General features: G+C 32.4%; 1 long non-coding RNA gene across 1 annotated transcript; it reads left to right on the top strand.

Annotated features, from left to right (window-relative positions):
* Window positions 1–5,283: 5,283 nt before the first annotated feature.
* LOC149559563 (uncharacterized) lies at window positions 5,284–5,686 on the top strand. The gene is made up of 2 exons (XR_016364344.1): window positions 5,284–5,364; window positions 5,489–5,686. It is a non-coding gene; the product is annotated as an uncharacterized LOC149559563 (long non-coding RNA).
* Window positions 5,687–26,639: the final 20,953 nt, after the last annotated feature.

Below are 26,639 nucleotides of genomic sequence, written 5' to 3'. Positions count from 1 at the left end.
CTCAGATGACTAGTTATTTTGAGGACTTTAAAAGGTCTATGAAGCAAAGAATGAGAATAGCAGTTTCATTGGTAAAGCAACATGTCAATGACATATGCTTTTTGGTTGACATTGATTACACCTACATCTAGGCAACAATACCAAGAGTAAGATGGCTAAGGCCATTGGGATATGAGTTCAATGTAGACGAAGCCTCAAAAACAATCATAGCATTGCTTGTAGAAGAAATTGATAAGGCAACTGCTCACTTTGGAACTTATGATGTTGTCAAGTCCAAAGTTGAAATTGAATTGAAGATAGCTTCTATTATTAAGAAGAAAGAAAAAATAGTTAAAAAGATAAAGAAGCAATTTGGAGCAAGTATTGAAGGTGAAATTGGTGAAGAAGAAGAAGAGCAAGGACAAGGCCAAGTAGAGCTGACACAAGGCTTAGGGGAAGACAAGGAGGAAGGTACTGAGGGAGAAGAAGCTAAGGAAGCACCTACATCTATTGAGAAAAAGAAAAGAAAGGCAAAAAATCAACCTACAGCTCAGCCCAAGCCTAAAATGGTCACTAAGCTAGCTCAAGCTAAGCCAACTCTAGTAACAAGGGCCACTATAAGGGCATCTACTCAAAAGGATAAAGAGGCATAAAAAGAAAAGAAGAAAGCCACTGAATAACTTGTTGAGGAGCTGAAGAAAAGAATAAGGTATGTGGCACAACCAGATACAGATGATGAAGAAAGAACAGAATCATAGGGTATCAACCAATTTAGAGTGGTAAGTCATCCTCCAAAATCTTCCGTAGACAAACTTTGTGAAAAGATTAAGAATGTAAATTTAAAGGATTTAAAGGCTCTTAATTTTAATAAGCTTAGTAGGGAAGAGAAAAATAAAGTATAGGAATCTATGTATGCCATGATGGTAGAATTCAAAAACACACCTCTAGAACTTGACAATACTATACCCAAGGAATTGTATGAGATAATTGAGAATAAATGGCACTATTGTCTAAAAATGGAAAGGGAGATCAAGAATCTACCCTAGCTGAAGTAAATCTTGATGTGAAAAAGGGTCAAATAACAAAGGCAAATAAGAAACATGGTGGTAAATTTGCACCAAAGTATAGAGCCTTCAACATCCTTCAAAACAAGATTGAGAATGTAGTGAATAAATCCACACAATTGTGGAAAACCATTTATAAGATAACTGTTGATTAGGTAGAGGAAGAAAACGAGGTAGAAACTAGTGCCAAAGAAAAGATAGAGGAAAAGAAAGTAGTGGAGAAGAAAGGAGAGGAAGAAAAGCAAGAGGAGAAGGAAGCAATAGAAAGAGCAACAAGAAGAAGGAAAAAGTGTGCAAGACACACAGATGCCACCTCCCAATCCAGCTCATGTAACCATTACACTTGTAGAGACAATAATTATCAATGATGTTCCTGAAAAATCAACTCAAAACATCAATCCCCTTATTGCAGAGGATCTCTCCAAGATCCTTCACCAATCCACTCTATAGGCACAGTTATGTACAAGCCCTATATTGGTGAGTGTTGATGAGTTCCAAAAGGTAGTAGCAGGATGACAAAAAGAAAAGGTGAAACCAAAGGAACCACCTTTCACCTACAAAACTACTAGGACTAAATTTTTGATGCTTCCACAACCTCCAACATTAGGTGAAAAGACATAGAAGACAAGCATAGAAGAAGGGAAATTAGATGAGAAGGAGGATACCTGAAAAGAAAAGGAGTAGGCCACCATACAAACATTAGTAGAACTACCAAAGACTAGCACTCCAATAAAGACCCTTCACAAGCCAAGCACTGAAGTCACACCTTTGCAAATCTCATCTCCAGGCTTGAGCTCAACGAAAGTAACCAGGGTACTTCACTATGGAGACCCTAGGGTAAAAGCACAAAGCTCTGTCACCGTTTGTGATATCTTGTATCATTTTGACCGAAACACTTTCGGCCGTAATGGCTCTAGCCATACACACATGGTAGTTTCACACACCTACGTGGCACATACCATTTTGGCCAAAACCCATTCAGCCAAAAGGGTTCCGGCCGAAACCTCGAGCTGGTATAAAAACTGCCGCAAACCTCTAGCGACTATCATTGTTACTATTGCGGTTCCTGGATGTTTGGAGAGTGGGTTAAGGGTTTCGGCCATAACTGGTTAGTGGTTTTTTCCTCCCCATTTTTTAATAGTTTTTAAACATATTTTTTGATTAATAGATGTTAATCGTACTTAAAATAGTTTTTTTGATGTATTTTGTGAGTGAAATGCTTAAAATTGTTTATTTTTTAATATGTTTAAATTATTTTAATTATTTTAGATTATTTTAGAATGGTATTTAAATTAATTTTTTAGCAAAAATGCAGTTAAACATGAGATAAAAACGTAAAAAAAATTAATTAAAAGTGTAGAAAAACATTAAGTTAAAATATAGAAAAATATTAGGAAAAGCATTAGGTTAAAATATAGAAAATCGTTAGTTAAAAGTGTAGAAAAAAATTAGGTTAAAATATAGAAAAAAATTAGGTTAAAATATAGAAAAAAATTAGTAAAAACATTAGGTTAAAATATAGAAAAATATTAGGTTATGAGGTAAACATGTAGAAAAATATTAGTAAAAAATGTAGCAAACCTTTAGGGGACATTATTCAGTTTCTAACATAACCTGATGGATCTAGAGGTGAAACAATAATATCTTATGGTGAAATTAATTTTGACATTAAATACACCTTCTAACATAACCTTATATTAACTACAATCATAACCCATACCACATTGTAACCATAACATAGGCCCTCTACTAACCGAATGAACCACACTTAGATATTGATGATGTTCATTTTAACAACTAGTTATTGTTAGGTAATAATGAGTCTTACATTACCAAACAACACATTGAGATCACTTATGTCAACTACATTTTTCAATACGTTATCCATACATGTGTGTCTTAAGGGGACATAGGAGTCGTAATAGGTCATACTATTTTTTATAGGTTCTAATAAGTCTTAATATGTATTATTAGGATATAATAGGTCTTATTAGGTAATGATGATTCTTACATTACCAAATGACACATAACGACCTCATGATACATTTCTAGGTATTTTTATCCATATATATGTTAAGGGGACCTAGGGACTCCTACTAGGTCATTACGTCTTTTATAGGTTGTAATAGGTATTCATATGTTTACTAGCACATAATAGACTGACCTTACTATCAACCTTAATAAAACTATATCCCATTTACTTTATTAACATTCTTAACTCTAATTCAAACTACTAAATTAAGTCATGAGTTCTAAATTGTAAACTAACATTTGCTAACTAAGCTCATTTGCTTATCTAGTAAAAAAAATTTCTATCCCTATGTCCTAACTCTCATCTACACTCCCCATAATCATCAAAGCATTTACATCAAAATTTAGATTTTAGTCAAGAATTATATATTTTTATTGCATGTATGTACATGTGTACATTTAGTTATCATTTAATCAAGAAATTTTATTTTATTTTTATTGCATATACATGTACATGTACGAATATTTATTTTTCACATTTGCATGAGCACGTTACAATGTACATTAGATATGGTCTCTAAGATAATTTATTTTAAAATACATATGTATGTTACATGATTGTTCATTTAGCACCATACATTTAATGTTGTGTATTTATATGTACATGTGTTTCAAATTAAATTTAACTTTTAATTATTTTAATTTAAATAGACTTGTATGTTTATATTTGCATATATATATGCATGTGCAAATCTCTAGATATTTATCACTCAGATTGTAGCTTCACATTCATATTCTCATATTTATTTTCATATATACATTATGGCATCCGGTTTTGGGGATTGTGCTCTTGCATCCTCAAGGGATGCCAGTGTTCATGGTGGGGGTTAGAGTGCTGAGTCTAGTACAACACGTAGATCAACCTCCTCCACCCATGATAGACAACAATTATTTAGAGATACAATGGTGAGATTATCTTGTGCTATGCAAGTTTTGGATACCTCGCTTTCCTCTTCTACCACCCTCCCTAATAGGGAGAAGGTCATAGTGATGCGAGAGGAGTTATTTCATATGATTTAGATAGTTGAATCATACAACCCTTTTGATGATATGAGCATTGAGACATTTTATTCTTCTTTATCTCACAGTGTCATTGGCACTATGAAGTACACATAGATTTTCCACTGGCATGGTGAAAACCATGTTTCCATCTTATGCAGATTGTCGCAGAGTCAGAGGCTACTCTATAATGAAGTGTATTGATCCACTCATTGCACCATTGATGTATCCTCATTGGTTGGCTACTCATCATAGATGGCCACAGATTGATGAGTTCCCCCTATATTTTTGCAAACAATTGTTTGTAGAATTTCATTTACACTATGATGTTGACTATACAGATTATCCAGGGCATGTTGGGCAGGGTCAGGGGAGACTTTCTGACAGATTTAGACCTGCAAACACTCTTGCACCCATTAACAAATAGGAAATGGTGGGTCCAAACCTTTTGGTTATGTCAAGAGGTCCACAGATGGCTACTGCAGGTGAGAGTGTTCCTGATGACACAATTAGGACACAGATTTTTTTGAGCATTGCCATCGTCGCCACATAGTTACACGAGATTTCTTCTGATCAATGTAGTCGATATATGCTACAGTCTCGAGGTACCACTCCCATAGCTACATCATCTAGTACACCTGTTGATGATGATTATGGAGTTGTAGAGATACCTTCTCTTGTAGACATTTCTGCAGTCTTAGAGGTGGATGCATTGCATCATTTGGCATCATATTTAGCATCTGATCTTTTAGATGCATATCGAGCATTATCTACACTCTCAAGGATTCCACTTCATGAAATGAGCTCTTAGATTAGATATATTTTGTCACATACAATAGTCCCAGAGGATTCACAGAGGCAGGAGGACATTCCTGCACCTTCTACTACTGCTACTGCTACACAGGCCCAGGCTATAACACCAGCCCCAGCTACTCAGGACCCTATAGCACCCCCCCCCCCCCCCCCCCTAGTCAAGATCTCAGCGGCATCATACAACCTGGTCTATTTACTTCCATGCTTTCAGATTAGGGCCGCACTATTGACTTGGATGCTGATACTATTTTTTCATTGCATGATTCAGATATCAATCAGATCGGCAGAGCATTACATAATGCTACAGTAAATATCTCTATATGTTTAAATTTATTTTTATTATAGTAAATAATATGTCTATATGTTTAAATTAATGTAAATGTGTGTGTTTGTGTATGTGTTATAGGGTTTGAGTGATAGTATGTTACGTTTTGCTGATCTGCAGACACTGACAGATCCTACACGTCGTGAGTCCCAGGTATGTTACTATATATATATATATATATATATATATATATATATTTGATTTATATACATGTAGATCTTGATATAATTTTTCTGTACACATAATTAAATGGTTCACTTGTTATCATTTGACATAGGGTTCAGATGCAGCTGATAGACCCTTTTGGGGACAAGGCCCAGGATCAGGAGGGGGGATGTAGCTGATTAGATCATATGTGGCCTTTTATTTTATTACACACATGTTATGTCTAGATACATATTTATATGGATAGTTTGATGTTTTATATGTTATTTCCATATGCATACATTTTATATCCAGACACTTTGATGTCTTATATGTTATTTTCAAATACATGGTTTATATGGACACTTTGATGTTTTATATGTTATTTCTAGATACGTGTTTATATCATGGACACTAAATGATGTTTTATATGTTATTTTCATATACATGTTTATATGGAGATTTTGATGTTTTATATATGTCATTTCTAGACATTTGATCTACATGATCTATTTTTATACATTTGATATGGGTACATTATATTCTCTAGATATATGCACATGTATGTTATTGATCTTTTAATGTAGACATCTATTTTATTGATCTTTTGATGTCTTCATCTTTTATGTAACTTATGTATGTGTTATGAACATGTTTCTATATGTTATTCATATTTTCAATATTCAAGTTTACATGTATATGTATAGTTATTCATCTTAATGCCTTAATCTAAGTGTAATTAACTATATAATTTTAATGGTTGATGTACATAACAATATAACATATATTTAATGACATGTCTTAATTAACTGTATAATTAACTATATTTAGTCTAATTATATTTAATGTAGATCATGTATTAACTATATTTAATGACATGCCTTAATTAACTATAATTAACTATATTTAACCCAATTAACTATAACTAACTATATTTAATCCTATTAACTATATTTAATCTAATCATATTTAATGTCTTACTAATTAACTCTATTTAATGACTTAATTAACTCTATTTAATGACATGCCTTAATTAACTATAATTAACTATATTTAACCTAATTAACTATAACTAACTATATTTAATCTAATTAAATATATTTAATCTAATTATATTTAATGTCTTAATAATTAACTCTATTTAATGACTTAATTAACTGTATTTAATGACATGCCTTAATTAAATATAATTAACTATATTTAACCTTTAAATTAACTATATTTAATCTAATTATATTTAATGTCTTAATAATTAACTCTATTTAATGACTTAATTAACTGTATTTAATGACATACATTCTTAATTAACTATAATTAACATCATTTAATTAATAAAATATAATGTACATGTAATATGTAACATAGTTCATATAACATATACATGTAAGAACATAACGATTATATACAAACATAAAGAATGTATCATATAAGAACATATAAAGATTATATGTACATACAAATACATACAAATACTAAAAAGGTTGTCTTAAGGGGAGGTCCTAAGAGACCTAGTCTTAAATGAGATATCCATGTCGAATTTAAATAAGAATAACAATACATGTCTAATTTTGCATATGCAAGATAAATGATCCAATGAACAAAAATTTATAAAACAAATATCCTATCAATATTAAATATGAAAGTATAAGAGCTATACAGGCATAACTCAACTAGAGCTCCACAATAAGTACATAGGTAAACTAGAGCTCCACAAACAATGTATTGTTAGGATACTCTCTACTTTTTATTATCTCTAGAAGTTTTTCATGTTCTTCAATAGGCAATTTCCACTTTTGATTTCCACGATGTCCTTTTCTTTGTACTACTTCAAATTGTAATTTGGTTGCTATAACATGGTTACTGTAGTGTAAAACCTTTTCTCCAGGCTTGTATTCAATAAATTCAATACCACTACCAATTACCCTTGTTTGTTGATAATATGTTCCTTCAATAACAACTGATGCAATTGGATATGACTGTTCATCAGCATCTATAGTTCCTTCTAGCAACTTGTGTTTTGCTTTTGTGCATCTTAAAAGATAATAGTCCACATTTTCTACATTATCTGGTAAGGCTTGAACTACAAAAATATCTCCTGCATGTATATAAAATGATAAATATAAATTAATTTTAAAACAAATATACATGTATATTAATTTATATATATGTATATATGCACACAAACCTGCCACAACTAAATCAGAAATGCGCTCATAATTAGCTGAATATACAGGATCATGAATGTCAATGTCAATGTCAATGTCAACATCTTAAAAAGGAGGCTTTCTAACTATCTCCTTCAAATCCCAATGTGAAACATATCCATTCCCAATATTTTTACATGCACTCACTACATTGTCCTTAATGTAGTCATCACAAAAACATGTTTTCTCTCTTACTTTAAGTACTGGAGGTTTATGGTTTCCTGTAGTCATCACTTGATGTAAACTTCTAATTCCAAGAATCGTTTGACAATTGTAAGGATTAGATCGATCTATATCTATTACAAATACAAAAACTAATTTTCATATTTCAAAATAAATATTTAATTAAAAACTCAACTTGATTTGAAAAAGACATTAGAAACAAATATAACTTAGTTCACCTTTCACCTCCCAAAAGTAATGCTTATTGTATTCAGTATCTCAAGTAGCAAAATGAACTTGGCACCATTCAACAATTTGATTTGCACTCTCTATCCTATTCCCTATATGTACATAAAATATGCATGTATATATAAAATTTAAAATATATGCTATTAGAGTATTAAACATGTACATTTAAAAAATGCATATATTTACCTACAAGTTCATGTTGTCGAAGCGCATGTTTTATACATGCTCCTGCTCCATCATGCTCCCCTTTTCTGTGTCCACTTCCAAAGAAATTCCATAAAAACTTAACATTGGTTCTAGCATGTTGCATTGCTAACCAATTAAATGCTTTTGTAGATTTGAATTGTCCCGTGAACGTGTAACATGATAAGTATCTACAATTATCCAAGTACATATATCAAATAGAAATAGACATGTCCAAATAAATACAAGTTAAAATAAAGTTAAATAAATGTGTAACTATTTTGTGTATACTAACCTGCACATCCATCAGACCAAATCCAGTCCTCTGAAACATTTATTCCACGATTTCTGAGATCTTCAAAGAACATTGCAAAACAATGAGCCACATAACTCCTGTCATAAACTTTATCATCACTAATATAGAAATGAACCTCTTTGATGATGATGCGTTCATTTTCATGCAATCTTTCTATCTGATCCACCTCAAATTGTGCATGTCTATAGGTCACTTGAACAAATATTGCAACTTGTTCAGAATAATAATATTGGCTTTGGAGCTCTGTATGAGGTGCAAATGTATAATTCTCAAAAAAATTTAGAACTGAAAGTATACAACTAGGTGGAAAACAATTTTTGGAATCACGAAACTATTTAGCTTGCCATCGTGCCCATGACAATGTTGGATATGTGGATATATCAATGGATAGAACTTGGCCATGAACTCATCATAATGCAATTCACTCTCCTTCAATACAATTTTTCTGGATTCATCCCCTCTATTATTTTGGTATGTCTCATATTCATATCTCATCCATGAAACTGGTGTGGATTCATTAATATTCTCAACTTGCATAATTTTAGAAAATTTGTGTAACTCTGCACAATCTTCACACTGATTTTTGATGCATTGCACTTTGAATTCATCTGAATCTTCTAATTTATCACATAATATGGACCTCACAAATTGTGTTGTACTACTAGGGATGACCAAATTAGGATCAAGTATTTCCATAACTTTTGAAATGATTGCAAGTGTAGACCAAATTCAACATGATTTCTACAACAACAAGTTTTTTGCATCTTATTTATGCGTACAAAGGAAGGATGTAAATTGTCAAACATTCTCTGACATATTTTGACATTTGAAAATTCTTGTTTGAATGCTTCAAAAAGTTCACTTTGAGTTATATCTATGAAATGTTTTGGATGTTCAATTTTGGCCCTTGTTTCTTGATCTTTAATTTGTATAGTATCACGCCTATTGGAAGAAACATGAGAATGTGTGGTCCAAAATTCAATAACTTGTCTTTTTACTTCTTCAGAAATTCTGTCTTTTCGAGGAACTCTACAAATATTCACCCAGTTATTCTCAATGTTATCATCTAGCATATTTCTCCTCTTGATGAATCTTTGGACAGTTCTTCTAGATATATGTAGTACATCATAAATTGCACGTACCTATTTTCTATGTGTCAATTTTCTACTAGATATAGTAGTCATCAATGCTCTATGTGCATTACTCAAATCACCTCCTCAAGTTGTGTTGTCAATTTTGTTATAAGCATTTTGCAAATTTTTGACTATTGTTTTATTAATATTATGGGCATGGCTTTTCCTGTTATCAACACCCAACAACTCTAAAATAGGTCTCATATCTCTTCTCCTAAATAACTTGACAAATAATTGTGCCTATCCAAATATACTTTTATCCTTGAAATATTCATCTCACATGTTCTGAAAATGCTTTCTGATAGTGTTATCATTTATCATATCTTTAGATGAAATTTGGTTTAAAAGTAGTTCTTCATCCAAATCCATCAAATTTTTTATGCTTTCTAATTTGTCTCTATCAATAGAACTGCCAATTTCTTCCTCTTCATTACTTCCATTTTCTTCATGAATCTCATCATGTTCAAGAATTTCAGTAGGTTTTTTTTGAGCATGTTTTGTATGGTATTTCATTTTGTCATCTCTTTTTCTATCATATTTCCTTGATATTTTCCTTTTACTACCCATTGAATATTTCAATCTATAGAAAAAATAAAAAAATAAAAAAAATTTAGATTTCACTAAATATCAGCTAATGGTTCAATATATAATACATAAAAGTAAAAATAATTAGAAGAGAAAAAAAGCACCTTCAAAATATTCGATCCTTTGCAATATTGATTAAACCCGCAAAATAGTTGTTGAAAATTGCTTCAAAATTAATTGTTTTTTGCAAATCTTTTTCCAATTTTCACTGTCCCTATATATTTAATTTTTAAAAAAAGGGATTTTTTTTTTTTAAATATCAAATAGTCACATTAACCAGTAGCAATTTCTCATGCCGATAAGCGTTTCGGTCGAAACCTTTTCGGCCAAAACCGTTATGGTCAAAACAGTTCCAGTTGAAACAATCTATGTGGTAGCCTATGTGGCAGCCAAACAAGCAAAATTTAGAACTTCTATAAACATCTCACTTTGAAGGCCAATTTGACCTACTAAATTGAAGTATTTTTTAAAACTAAAAATATACTTTTGTAGTTCTCAGAGTCATGATTATGATTGTATAATTTTTTTAAAGTTTTGATTATGAATAATATGTTATAATTTGAAAATATTACAAGTAGGTATCTTAAGATTCAGGAAGATGTCTATTCAAAAATAAGAAAAAAGTAGTAAATCATGTTAAAAAATTAAATTTTTTTCATGGTGCACTAGAGGAGAGAGTCTTCTTCAAGAATATGTAATTTGTTTTAAAAAATATGTAGATTTGATGGAAAAAGTTTGATGGGAGAAAAAAACTATCTATTTCTGATAACTTTGACTTTGACCAGTTATAACTTCAAAAATATTAGCCAAATTTCAATTTTTCTTTTTTGGTGCACCGCGTATACATGTTAACTCTAACATACTCCAAAATCAAACCAAGATATGAACATTTGCATATATTTGTTTGAAGGGAAAAAAAACTCTATATTTTTAGTATTTTTAAAAAATTCAAAAATACACTTTAAAAATTCAAAAATAAATAAAATTTTCACTCAATTTAAAAAAAAAATTTATAGACATAAAATTCATCCAATTTTACACATTTCATTAGTTTACATCATCTTCAAATTCTAAGCACAAATGCCACTTTTATTTCGTTAAAGTTGAAGACTTTAAATTCTGATATCACTTCTCCTTTATAAAAGGTGACACAGGTTTGTGCTTTTACCCCCTAAATTAGATGAAGATATTGTAATACCTTCCTATGATTCCAAGATCATCACAATGGCACAAATCAATGAAATGCAAAATGCATTAGACAGTACGATGAGGCAAGAAATTACTCAAGAAGGAGTTTAAACACAAGCTAGCACTACATGGTATTAAGGACATCTTTATGGATGCCTTCAGCTTACAATCACCAGATGAAGCAAAGCCAATAATAGAACAACTATCAGATATAGTTGACTAGGTGGCCAATGAAGACCAGGATACTAATGTTAAACTCATGGAATGGTCAGAAAGAAAATTTCAAGGAAAAGTAAATGAGAAGATATCAAGTGGAATAACACTTGAACAAGTTGAATTGGCCAAGAAAATAGACAAGGTCAAAGTTGTACTTGAGAATATTTTCTCATTGTACAAGAAACTGTGTGATTTTTTGAATTTCACACAAGAAACAAATTAGAGAATTATGAGCTTGGAAAGAAATTTGAAAATTTCTAGCATGCAACTACCAAAGGATCTAGCTCAAAGTGAGAAGCATTTTGCACAATTGCTTCACACTCAAAGGGAGTTAGCTATACTTATAGTAGAGGAGGCCAATACTAAGGCTAAATTAATGCTAATTCAATCCTCCATAACCCCACATTTTGAGGTCCTCCACAAGGAACAAGTATATGTTGAAATAGTTTTAAAGAAAGATCCAAATCTTTCTACACTTGATGGACTTGTACACCTTGCTGTAGAGACTACCATCCAGAAAAAGTTACTTGACATTGCATTGGAGAATCGAGATGCAACTCTAAAAACAATAATGGAGGTAAATAGTAACTTTTTGGCTAAGTATGATATTAATTATTAGAACCCTTTGACATTAGTATCAAAAAGGGGGAGATATATGTTTTAGGGGAGATATAAAAAAAGGGGGAGAATACTATAAATTTTGATTACATTCTTTCATTCATTTTGAAAATAAAAATGAAAGTTTGTAGATAGCCAAAAGGGGAAGATAAGTAATAAGACAAAGTAAGCAGGAGATACAAAATTTTGACAAGCATATGGAAGATCAGATACAAAACATAGGTACGGAATGTAGAACATAGGTACAGAATGCAGGCATAGGACAAAAAGACAAAAAGTATTAGGCACATTAGAACAGAATTTTTAGTTGCAAAGAATGTCAAGGAACAATTAGCTCAAGGGGGGTAACAAGGTATTTTGAACAAATTTTGGAATTTTTTTGATAAGGTACTCATAAGGATAGATTAGTAATGATTAGTTAAGTGGTTTTGACACTCATGTCAAAGGGGGAGATTGTTGGTCTTAGATAGTTTTGACATTTGAGTGTCAACACACTTGATCACTTTCTACATTGAAGTCGAGTACACTATGTATGCTGAGCCATAGTGTGTGCCGAGTCAGATTTCCTACAAGTGTTGAGTGACCTCAGGTGCCAAGCAATATATAAGTGTTGAGTGATATATAGGTGCCGAGTCACAATTAGTGTCAAGCAATCTAGAACTATATATGTGTCAAGCAATCCAGGATCTTACATGTATCAAGTAAGATAGAATGTAATAGGTGTCAAGCAATCTAGGAACATACATGTGTCGAGCACCAGTAGTCCAGTATGTGTCAAGTAACAAAAAATAAACATATGAGTTTGTGCCCTCAGAAACTCAAATGTAAACCATTTTTGGAGCCAACATAGAAGGATTTCGAATGAGAAAAAGGATAAGGATGAATATTTTATGTTTCTTATGTGATGTAGCCAATCAAGAAAAAGGAGAAGGCATGCAACCAATGACTAAAATGCAAGGAATGAGCAAGAACTTGAGATTCAATATGGATTGTAGATCCATACCTAACCCTAAGTCTTCACAATCTTTAAAAGGACATCAAAAACTCCATTAGGTATGTGGAAGAGAATAGTGTATGGGGAGACTATAGTGAAATTCAGAGTAAAAGTGTAGAAGACTCAGAGGAATAGAGCAGCAATTATACATCCAATTGATCAGAATAGTACAAGGGACAAGAGACATGATAAGATATCAGATCTTAGAGGATCAAGGTCAGAAGGAGCAAAACAAGTGCCTAAAATCAGCAATAGAAGATTGTATGCAATTAGGTCAAAGATTCCTAATACTTTCTTGCCATTGTATTAGATGTTGGAAATCCTATATTGATAGGTTAGCTTAACAGCTAGGTGGGAGAACCTTTTGAGAAGGTGATTAAAAATCCTATTGTATTAGGTGGGGTTAATAGCCTATTGTAAATCCTTTAATAGGGTGGCACTTCATGTAAAGTGTTTGTAAATCCTCTAACCAGGTCACTATTGATAGAGTGTAAAGCCTTTAATAGGGCAAGCCTTTCATACGGTAGACCATCAGAAGTGGTCAAAAATTTATTGCTGTAGTAATTTTTGTGGGTATCATCCCCACCCCAGTTTTACCTTTTTATTCTTGGAGGGTTTCTGGTTTATCAAATTTGGTGTTATATAATATTGCATGTGTTTACTTTATGTTCATTTATATGTTTACATGCATGCAATTTACTTTTTAGTTATTTGATTTAATGATTAGAAAAGGTTAAAAGTGTGATTCTTCTGATTCACCCTCCCCAAGAAGTACTCTTCCAATTTTGAAAATTCCAACAACTAAGTGATGGCATTTAGAAAATAAGCATTGCCTAATTAGCATATGTTGTAATGTTTGTCAATCACAAATCAAATATTAAATTATGACCATTTATGTTTGTATTGGTCCATATTGGGTTTCAATTGATATATTTATTTCTAATTTTGAGATACAATAGATATGTTTAATTTTCCAACACTTATTTAATTATGATAGATTTAGTATTTTAATACTCAGGCACTTATTGTAGTGAACTTACATATATTTTTCAAAGAAAAGTATATTGCTTGTCATTTGATAATGAATGTATATATTTTATTTTTCATTTGAAGATTATAATTTCTCATGTGTAAAATTATTTCCTCCATGTGTCATATATATGGTAATATTTCCATTCATTGATGAAATCTATGTATACAAGACTTGATATTGATTTATTATACTAATAGCATTTATAATCACAATTACTATAATGGCTATTGGACCCTGCTCAACTATTGGTGCCTCCCACCTATACAAGGAGAATATTTCTATGATGTACACAAATGACCCACCTTTAAATGTGAGTGCAATTTCCTACCCCTTTCATAAGAAGTTTCAAATGAGGAGGTTATGAATATTTCAGGAGATTTTCATATTATAAAATGCATTTAATAAATAACATTCTAAAATAATTTATTTCATTGTTCAAATATTTAAAGTACATTTAAGAATAATTTATGATTGAGCTTATAGGAGATTTGATTTATTCAGAAATGATATATGTTAGTGAATAGATTTATCTTCTCAAGAAAACCTTATTGACACAACTCTGTTACTCTATGCCTAAAGGAAATGTAAGTTAACAATAGTTGGGTAGGTTCAATAGTTCACCTCCCTCTAAATTTTATGAGATACAATTCCCTCTATTGATCTTCAAAAATCAACTAAATTAACACATGTTATTACTTTTAACCAGAAAGCATGAAAGTTGCACATCCTATTCTTGGATAAGATGCATAAATAAATGAAATTCAATATATATCATGAAAATAAGAAAAGATCAAAGCTTCTCACATTTTCATGAATAAAGATTGTTGAAGGCCACATAATAGAAAAAAAAAATCATCACAACATAACACCTCTAGACAACAAGATAGCATAGTAAGAGAAAGTAAGCATTTACAAAGAAATCTTTCCTTTCCCAAAATTTAGATAACATTTATTCATATTTATCCCCATTAACTAACTTCCAGTATCTCGATTAAAAGTTCAAGAAAAAATAATCTTAATAACATTCATTCAAAGATTGATCAATTTTAGATACTATTAAAGATTTACTACATATTCTTTTCTACTTCTTTTTCTAACCACTATTCTGTCTAATAGTTCAATAATTATAGTTTAGATCATTGTGAGGGTCTCCCTAAAAACCCAACCCTTTGATAGTTATCAGTAATAGTTATTGCAACTAAAAATTTTCAAATTTTAACATTTTGAAAGATGACACATGTCCCAAATGGTTAAAGAGTTTCAAAGAAAAATAAAAGAAGCTAAGACTAAGAAAATGAACTATGTCCAAAATCCTCCACTTGTTCATCCTCACTAGTTAGACCATGTACCAATTTCCAATTGCAAAAGATGCCCAAAAATTCTTGGAAAGAATCAAAAGTAGGGTTTTTGAATCTCTAGAACCTAATTCTCCATGATTTTTCATCCCATTTCATCTTGGTGACCTATTAAACATATCTTGGGAGATTCTCTGGACATAAAGCCAACATGACTTCAATTTGAGTGGCCTTGGTGAAATCTATGATTGTGGGGTTCATACTTTCTTTTACCACTTTCATATCCTCTTTGAATGTCTTGATTAGTGTCTCTAGGTCCAAACTCTCTTCTTCATATTGTGGAGTACTAGTAGTGTTCATGATTTTCACGTCCTTGGAAAAGTCATTATAAATACCTTTAATCTCTACCATGATGTCCTATGTTTTCCTTATGGAAACTTAGTTATAGAGCATCTTTAGGTCATGTTCTCTTTAAGGACATATAAAATGATAGGGTCCATGATTTTCATGGGGTTCTTAGCTAGAAACTTCTCAACACTATGTTGTTTTACCTTATTGATATGGGTAACCATGGTAGTCCACTTGGCCACTTGGTTTTTAGAGCTACCAATTTACCCTGTTGTAATTGGTTTAGCAATTTATTACTCTCAACAAATTTAGATCAAAGGTCTATGGTGCTTCAACCAATGGAAGTGCCCCTAACTCTTTGAGGGAGTCAATGTATTCTACCATGGTGTTAATTATTTTCTTCAACTCCCTTTTCTCCTTAGCATCTTTTTGAGATTGAACTCATTGGAAATTTGGCTAAGTAGGATAAATTGGAATAGATTTAGAGTTGTCACTTATGGAAACATACATCTTGTATAAAAAGGGCATTGTGTATAGATGAAGACTATATAGATAGACATGAAACATTATCTAAGTATGAGATATTTTGTCTGGCAGAATAGAGATAGTTTTGGTATGTGCAATTAATAGAGACATTATTGGCATGTGTGTAGTTCATATGGTACAAAGTGTCAAGATGATGTATGTTAAAGCATAATTCAATACACATAGTATGAAAGGAGTTATAGCAATTTTACTAGTATGGTAGTATACACACATAAACAAAGCATATCAGAGAATGGGTAATTATGAGTAAAGGAATTATTTTGTTTACAAAATAATTTCTTGAATAATTAGGGACAAAATCCAAGATGTTAACCCTAAGAGGGAAAGAGTTAATTTTGTACTTTTTCAAGTGTGTGAAATCTTGAAGGCTTCTTAGACAGTTTTTTAGAATTATAAATGTATAAAGGAAAGATTGTGATCTGTGAAGCAGTGTGTATAACATTGTAAGTGATATGTGAAATTGGGTAAAAGATGTATGTATGATATATGAACTATATGTGATGCAAATTTTGATTTATGATTAGAGGTATGTGAAGAGAAGAAAAGGAAAGATCAAATATTGACAATATCAACATTGTAAAAAAGTTTTTGTATCTTACTCTTTTGTATCAAGGAACTACATTATATATTTCATGTTTGGGTAGTGGACTCATCTTGCATACATTTTTTAATTGTACATAAAAAATCAGGTAACATGTTTGAGGTATTTAACATGTCCTAGTCCTCTAACAAGGACCAAGACACTATATGCATGTAATGGACTCCTAATAAGGTCAATATCATTAATTAGATACTTTTAATTAGTGGATCATTTTGTGGGTGCTATCCCCACTGGTGTTTTCCCTTGCCCAAGATTTCCCTAATTAACAAAATATGGTGCTAAATGTACTTGTTCCCTTGTGAGTTGAGTTGCAAATTCATCAAGAGAAGGCATTTTGTATGCACTATGAAAAGCATCCATAGTAGCATAGAGTATGGAAACAAAGATTGAATATTTAGGACCTAGCTTGGAAAGAATAGATAATGTCAATTGCTCATCATCTTTAGTAATACCACAATTAGAAAGCTCCAATCTAATGGAATTAAACTTAGAGAAAAAATCGTGAATATTATCAATATCACATGGACCTAGACCTATAGGTTCATTCTCCAATTTGAATTTTCTTATTCTATCAAGTTTACCAAAGATTCCTTCCAATGTAGTCTAGGTATCATGAGGATGTGTGTAGGATGCAATATGATATAGCAAATCATTGGAGATGGAAGATCTAAGAGAGTGCTTTATCCCTTGTATAAAACCATTTCCTTCTTTCTACAACACCTATAGCTAGTTCTAGATCCTATCCAAGAATCATTCTAAGTAATCCAATACTCATCAATTGATTAGAAACTGCCTATTTCCATTCATGATAGTTATATGGAGTTAGTAATGGAACTTTTTCAAAATCCATAATGAAATCAAATGATGAATGAAATAAACTAATAACTCCTTCAAATTAACGATTCAATTAAGAAAATTGAAATCCAAGTATTTACCAAGTGTAAATATAGTTGAAAAAGACCTATTTCTAAAAGTGATATGCCCACTCCAAATCACTAAAATCTGATTAAAGATCTAGAAATTAGAGGAAAAATCATGCACTTTTAAAAAAAAAATTTGCACTTGAAAATGTTGCCAAATGTGCCCAAACAAAGCCTTAAAAGTTGTAAAAATGAGATTTGCAATTTTCAAAAAATTCAGAGATAGAGATCCAAAATCACCTACACCACTATGTAGATTGTGAAATTCTATGCCAAAACAAAAAAAATTCTCGAAAAAAGGAGGCTATATGGGGGAGACATCATTTTTTGAAAATCACCTTTGAAATTATTTTTCTAAATCTTTGCCACCGCACCTTCAAAAATCAAATGACTCTAAATTTGGCCTCACATGTCCGATTTGGATGAAACAAAATTTAATTTAGGAGTTTTTGGACCTCCTCTATATGATGCGAAGCTATGATTTGCACCAGCAAGCTCCAATTTTCACCAGCAAGAGAAGGTCACAAAATAGGACTCCCAAAATCTCCTCCAAATTGTGATGTCAAAATTGCCAAATGTTGCACCAAAAATGAGTCAAGCCAAGATTGCACTTCTTGAGAAGAAGTCTTCACACCATGAGAGCTCTCATACCATGTTAGAGTTTTAGATGACTCTAAAACACCCTGAGGATCAAATGAAAGACTAAAAAAACTTCCACAAGAGATTGGCAAGACAATTGCATGAAGATGCAAGAATGTTATTATTGATAATGGACTTGATTGACATCCAATGGATTGATTTTAAATGTACATAATAGGCCTCCTTATATAGGAGAGGCAATAAGAGACAATGATAAGGAGAAGATAAGTTATCAGCCATACAAGTTGGAATCACATGTCCACCAGAGGTGGATCATCCTCCATTATGCAATGAAGTATGTGCAATGATGAGGATGATAATGTGATAAGTACACTAAAGGTGGAATGAGATAACAACTATGACCACCTAGAGTGGAATTTTCCTACACCATGCATTTAATTGAGGTGCAAACTCCCAATTATCTCAATCACAAAGTACTATGCAATACATCATCCTAAGTAAGCTTAAGTAAGTGTAATTAGTGAATATTTAATTACACCAACAAGATAGAAATATATATGGAAGTGCTCTCTTAAATGAATTTTTACTAAAGAAGTCTTTTTGAATATATATACATATCTATCATATTTTTCTACGCTCTAAAACTTGGTGTGTGAGGTGGATTCAATCACAGTTACTTTGTGAACTATGATGATTAGTTCTATATGACATCTACTGCTATTTTTTTGTTGTTCATTTACATTTATCTTTCTCCAAAATTAGTTTGAGTTTTTTAATGTTTAAATTCCTAGTTAATTCTTACTTGCTTATGGAAATACTATGAGCTTTTCATTCATTGAATCTTTGAATATGTAAGTATTACCTCAGTACCCAAGAGTACATGAGTGTTCCTTATGCACTTTATAGCAAAAATGTGTATTCAATTAGTTTTGATCTTGTGAACTTATTGATAAATCTTTTCTAAGGGGATTTGTACCTATAAAATTTAGAGGGAAATGAATAACATGACATTTACCCAACTATTATGAACTTCATTATATTTTCCAAGCCTTGGGCATAGATTGAATTATTGTTTTAGTAGGAAAAGACAATTTTTTCACTAATAAATTTTTGGTGACACTATTGGGGAGAGTCCCTGGAGAAAGAGGACTAAGCCCTTTTGAAGTAGTAATGAATTAAAATGGTCCTTCAACACAATAATCTTTCCCCTATTTTGTAGCCTAATCTCAAATTTGAAGACACACAAGAAGACATAATTTCTAATTTAACTTTGGATGCCTGGACATTACACTAGAATAATTAGAAATTTCAACAAGAGCTGAACATACTTGAAAGAGAGGAAGAGTGTGTTAAACTTTTGAGAGGTATGCCAAAAGTTCATAGACTTGCCCAAGCCCCTGTAGGACCCTAAGTAAAAAGATAAGAAGTAGACCTTTCTTGCAGGAGTCACACAAGAGGAGAAAGAGAAAGGGCATTTTAGATGAGAGTTTTGAGCCTTTAAAGAACTTGAGTTTTCTACCTAACTTTAATGACCCAAAGAAAAGGAAAACTAAATCTTCTAGTAGACTTAGTTTTCCTCCCAATAGTTCCTCTATCTCACCTTTGGTGAAATATCTACTTCTACTGAAAGCTCTGGTCCCTTCTCACTTGAATATCCAACCTTTGCAATTCATATTACCAAACATGGTTGTCAACCAACCATGGGGGCAAAATATAGGTCCATTGAATCTTGGAGTCAATCCTATTGAATTTCCCAAGGGTGTAACTAATTTTTTCCAAGTCCAGTAGAGATGGAAAAAATTGTATAGAAGATCACTTGAGTGCTTTTCATATAGCCTATGGAATAAAAGTGTTCCTACCCAAGAAATAGTTGTTAGGTTGTTTGTCTGAATGCTAACTAAGGTTGTCCCTAATTGGTTCAACCATATGCACCAACATTCCATAGCTAGTTGGAATGACATGAAAAAACATTTGAAAATATATTTAGAACCCCTAAAAATGAGTGTTCTTTGTTGCTTGAGCTAAGCCAATTGAAGAACGAAATGCATGAGTGCATGAGGGATTTCATAGCAAAATTCAATAGAATGATCCAGAGAATACCTGGTGCCTCATGACCTAATCGAGAAAATAAAAAAATATTATTTGTTTATGCGATTCCACCAGATGTGAGTTTTTATCTTATTAAAGATATAGTTTCTATATTAGTTTCTACCCAAAGATTGGCTATCTAATTAGAAGATGCTCTTATTACTACTAGTAAATAGAGAAGGGATGTTCAATTCTCTAGGCCTACTTTCATCTCTGCCCACATAGACCCTTTTATATAAGGTTAATGAATGATATGGCTATGTTAAAAACATAATAGAATACAACTAATGGACCTTTCCAATCTCCATATTAGGATATTAACAGATGCCAGCAACACCAGGGTCATGGAAAGGCCTCATTTCTGATAGTCCCTTGGATGAGGTTGCAAATTGAAGAAGTACCTAAAGAGACTATGTGTTCTTTCCATTTGACTACAGATCATGAGGGACAAACTTGCACTAATTGATTAAGATGTGTTCGATTGACAAAAGATGCTCTTGGCATCAGACAACTAGTTGAAGGTGAAAAGGGGGGAAATGAGAATTCCTTGAGTATGAATCTAACATAGAAAGGGAAGGCAATGCTTTTGTAACACTCCAAGATCCTACTTGTAATTGACTAGGAATCAAAGAAATCAGAACACATACATAATTATATGGGAGCTAACACAACTATTCTAGGTTCTACAAGAAAAGAACACATACACAGTGATCTAGCAAAGGGTACAAAATTTAAAATATTACCCAGAACCGAGCTTGCAACTAGTACTTCTACTTTTGACATTATAGAGTTTTGTAAATCCTCTTCCATATCCATCTCCCTAGTGGAATATTTAAGAATGAACCTAAGGATTTGGACAAGCTAGTTGAATATTGTTGGCATAAATAAGTATTGATTATTTACACTTAAGTTTACTTAGGTTAATGTATTATTTTATTACTATGCATTATTTTTTTATTTTTTTAGTGAGGCACTTAGGAGTTTGCTTACTCTTATGAGTTTTCATGTTGACAACATTGGAGTAAGCAACTCTAATTCAACATATGGTGTCTACAACACTGGAGTTTGCATAATTAACTGAGTTGTCATGTAGACAACACAATTATTCGCACTCTCATTTTAGCACATATTGTCTACAACATTATTTTGTGTGCTACACCTTTGTAGGCTTATCCTGTCATCATCATTCTTACTCAAATGCTTAATGGAGGATAGTCCACTTCTACTGCACATGTGCTTGGTTGTATGACTTATCAATATACTAATTTATAGGCATTCTAGAAGCATTCTAGAAGCCTTTATATACAGGCACTCCTAGTGTACTTTCATATCAATTCATATCAATATATACATTGAATGAATATCATATCATCATTCTAATCATAGTCTTTTGGTCTATTGTTATGCTTGTGCTTGAGTTCCTCGGTCTTGGGGGAATTTTTTCGTAAGAAATTTTTTTACACGGTATCAGAGCCAAGGGAGATTCTCTTCACATAGCCATTTGATACCATTCTTGCTTCAACACATCAACCCAAATCCAAAGTGGGAGTGTCTAGAGCCAAAGCAGACCTCGCCATCATGTTTAGAGTGTCAATTCAGTGAAATTTGACTATAAATTCACCTATGTTGGGCCATAGTCAAAATTGAGGCAATTTCTTTTTGCAAACCGAAACTTGAAGGTCCAATTTGTAGAATTCATATGATCATTTTGTAATTTTAGATCTATATATTTTATCATTTGAATCTTTTCTATTTTTTTGGATCTACATTTTTTTTTGGAAATTTTTTGGCCATTAGGCTAGTAGGAGAGATTTTTGTAGGCAAGGATTGGAACTTATTGGTGAAAATTAGATATTTGCATCACATTTAGAAGGTCAAAAAATCCCTAAATCAGATTTTTTTTCATCCAAATTAGACATCTGAGGCCAAATCTAGAGCTTTTTGATTTTTGGAGGCATGACAACAATGATTCAGGAAAAATAATTACAGAGGCAATTTTCAAACAATGATATCTCCCTCATATAGACTCCTTTTTGCAAGCAGTTATTTTTGTTTTGGGGTAGAATTTTTTGATCTACACATTGGTGTAGGTGGTTTGAAATCTCTGTTCCTGAACTTTTTTGCAACTCACAAATCCCAATTTTTTCCACTTCAAATGCTTAGTACAGGTTCATCTGGACACATAATTAGGTTTTATTTTTTTTGAAAGTTAATTTTTTTGGTCTACTTTCTAGATCTGCAATCAAATTATAGGTTCAATGGATACAAATAATGCTTTCAAAAATAGGTCCTAAATTGGCATTTGGCTATCACACTAAGTGCCAAATCATACATTGGGGAGGGTGATTGAATATTTTTTCATTTTGGGGGGTGCTTACATTCATTGATCTCATGGAGGAGTTTTGTTTCACATGTCAAATTGGAATTAGACCTCCATTGACAATAACTGTAAAAAATGGGGTGCTTTAGTCATTGATCATCTAAGAAGTGAGCATAAGGAAGTATTTCCTTATTTATGTTCCAATGACCTGATCTCTGACACTAAAATATAGCCACTTGTTAGCAGACTCTAGGATATTATTATACTAAATATGAGTTCTGATACTAAGCACGTCATTAATAAGCTCATTCACTCATATGCTATGTGGATGGCTCTTTGGAAAAAATATGGAGATCACATAGTTCCTCCTTTTCTAGATGACATTCTATCTTTATCAACTTTAGTAGTGGTTCCTTCAACTCCACTTGAGATCCCACCTCTTGATACTCTTGTTGCTACTACTAATCCAATTCTAGCCTTAGATGCTTTTGATTTAGTACAATAGCAAACATTATATCTTCCTACTTTAGCTTCATGGGATGACTTCCTTCTAGATATTGTAGGTCTCTTCATGGAGTCTTGCATTGATGATGTGGGAGACATCATTGATACCATTCGTCTTCTCTTTGTTGAGAAGACTACTTCATGCATTGTGGAAATTGATCATGACACCAACAATAGTGATTCAATAGTTTCAGATTTGTGGGGTCTTATTGAAAAATACAGGGAGAGGTCACAACATTAGCAAATTTTACATGCACATATTGCCATAGTGATAGGTCCAACACAGTAGGGTGCACCTAGTCTTCCAACTCCAACATTAGTGGATGACTACATAGTAGATATTTTAGGTTTGTTTGTGAAGTCATATATAGTAGATTTGGAAAACATCATTGATGATATACATGTTCTCTTTGATGGAGAAGATACTTCTTCAATTGTTGTGAGGGCTCACTCTGACCCTCATGCCCATTCTCTCCATGATCAGTATTAACAGGTTATATGATTGTGGATCCTTATGTATAGAAATTATAGGAGGTCTCTTTATCATTTAAGGAGATAGTTTGTTCTTTGAGACATGTTCTACATACATTCTTGCTAGATCTACACTCCTTTTCAGTAGCATTAGAAGAGGTGATAGTCAATATCCATATAGGGACAGTTAAGCAGGTTTCAAAGGCATCATTGATCATCAGGATTCTTTCGACACATAGGGGAAGCATCTCACCTATACTTCTACCATTTTTTCTTCCAAAGGGGAGGAACATTATTCAGCGCTCATGGATTAGCTTCCACATTGGAGTAGCTCTCACTAATCAACACACTACATTTAGTGGGGGGGGACTACCTTGTCTCCTTCTTCTTCTCTTTTATGGGGTGGACTTTTTTCTCTTATGGGATTTTTTCCTTCTCCTAATTATCTATTGTATATACTTGATGTATGTTGTAATAGGGGGGCCTTGATTACTCCATCCATCCATGCATCTAGATTTTTCATCTCTCTTTTTGGGGGAGGGTTTTTCCCATGAGGTTTTCCCTCTTTCTTCACTTTATGAGAGATTGCATTTCATTATGTATATGGGTACCTAACATGGCCTAGTAGCCTGGACCCATCATGCATTTCATCCTATATTTTTTGAGCTAAATGAATTCCACTAAGTTGCATTTAAGGGAGGGTGTTGGTGTAAATAAGTATTTACTATTTACACTTTACTGAAGTTTACTTAGATTAATGCATTATTTTATTATTTCTTTTGTGAGACACTTAGGAGTTTGCATAATCTTATGAGTTGTCATGTTGAAAACACTAGAGTAAGCAACTCTAATTCAACACATAGTGTCTACAACATTAGAGTTTGCATAATTAACTAAGTTGTCATGTAGACAACATAGTTATTCATACTCCCATTTTAGCACATGTTGTCTACAACATTATTTTGTGTGCTACACCTTTGTAGGCTTATCCTCTCATCATCGTACTTACTCCTATGCCTAATGGAGGATAATCCACTTATGGTGGACATGTGCTTGGTTGTATGACTTATCAGTATGCTGATTTCTAAGCATTCCAGAAGCATTCTAAAGGCCTTTATATACAGGTACTCCTAGTGTACTTTCATATAAATTCATATCAATATATAGATAGAATGAATATCATATCATCATTCTGATCATGCTCTTTTGGTCTATTATTGTGTTTGTGCTTGAGTTCCTTGGTCTTGGGTGAATTTTGTCCTAAGGTAAATTCTTACATGGTATCAGAGCTATACTAAATTCTTAAAAATATTTAAAGGGAGGACCTGTCACTAATGCCCAATTTACTGATAACATGATCAAAAATCAAACACATTTGTAGAAACATGTTTTTGTATCTAAAAGATGTATAGGGAAGGTCCCTAATATAGAGCTGGTTGTTAATGTCATTGAAGGAGAAGTTGAAGAAAGAAAACTTAACCCCTTCTATGTGTCTTTGCTACTAATTGGACAAATGCATAGCAATTGTATTATAGCCTTAGGAGCTTCTGACAACATTATGCCAGCTCCAGTTGCTAAAGTTCTTGGCTTGGATCTCACTAAAACTTTCGGGTGCTACTATTCCATGGATGGAAAGAAAGTCCCCCTCATTGGCCCTATACTAAGTAGTCCTTTATGATTTCCCAGATAAGAGGTTGAAATTAACCATCTTAGTGGTTGTTATCCTAGCTAGTTATGGAATGCTACATAATAGAACTTTTTGCAAGGATATGGGAGGGCAGATCAAGATGGATCAGTCTAAAGCTTCTATTCTAGTAGGAGTGAAGAAGATAAAACTAGAGCTAGAGCCAAAGAATAAGTACATAATGGTGCCTCTGTAAAATCCTAAAGCTTGCATATTATATGAAGAATGATAAAATTTGGGAACTATGTCATTTTTCCTAATGACAAGCTTGAGGAAGAGAGGGAGAAAAGTTATAAAGATGCCTTGTGGATTTTGAAATTCGATGGCAACTGCTCTTAATATAGGATTGACGATAGGAGTAGTGTTGATTTCTCCCTTGAGAGATTTGTTTCCTTTCTCTTTTAAATTGGACTTTTACAGTACAAATAATGTAGGATTTGAACAAAAGTGCATAACAAATCCACAAAACCTAAGAAAACCTGCATGCAGAAAACCTGTCACAGAGAAGAAAAAGACACGAAGATGCAAGGGTTTGATCTAAAAATCTCAAATGAAGAAGAAAAATATTATTCAACGAATCTTCATAATGAAAAATACAAAGAGATCAATCCTTATAAAAGGAGATCGAAACTCAAAAAGGGTAACCTAAAGCCTAAAAAAGCTAGGTTGTGCAATATAATTAATAAAATATTAATTATATGCACCTACAAGTTAGCTTAAACAAATTAGATTAATAGGCAACTTAATTAATTAAATCAAAGTGATTTAATTAATAAGTGAAAATAAATAATTACTCTAACACCCCCCCTTAAGCGAAGCTCAGGAGGTAAGCTAACCTAGCACATCTATGAAAGCAGAAAAGTGGGTCCTAGCAACAAGGCTTGATTAGGTACCCAATATAAGGAAATCTCTGTAAATCAGAGACAAAGGAGAAAATCTAGTGGGCAAAATCCCTCTCCAAAAAGAGATGGCAAAGAATGTTCCAGAAGATAAGAACAAAGAGAGATCATGAAGTGAACCACTGAA

This window comes from Cupressus sempervirens, chromosome 5 (assembly GCF_028749045.1).
Source record: "Cupressus sempervirens isolate cs-2001-9-10 chromosome 5, ASM2874904v1, whole genome shotgun sequence".
NCBI lineage: Eukaryota > Viridiplantae > Streptophyta > Pinopsida > Cupressales > Cupressaceae > Cupressus > Cupressus sempervirens.
This window is presented reverse-complemented; position numbering and strand designations above follow the sequence as displayed.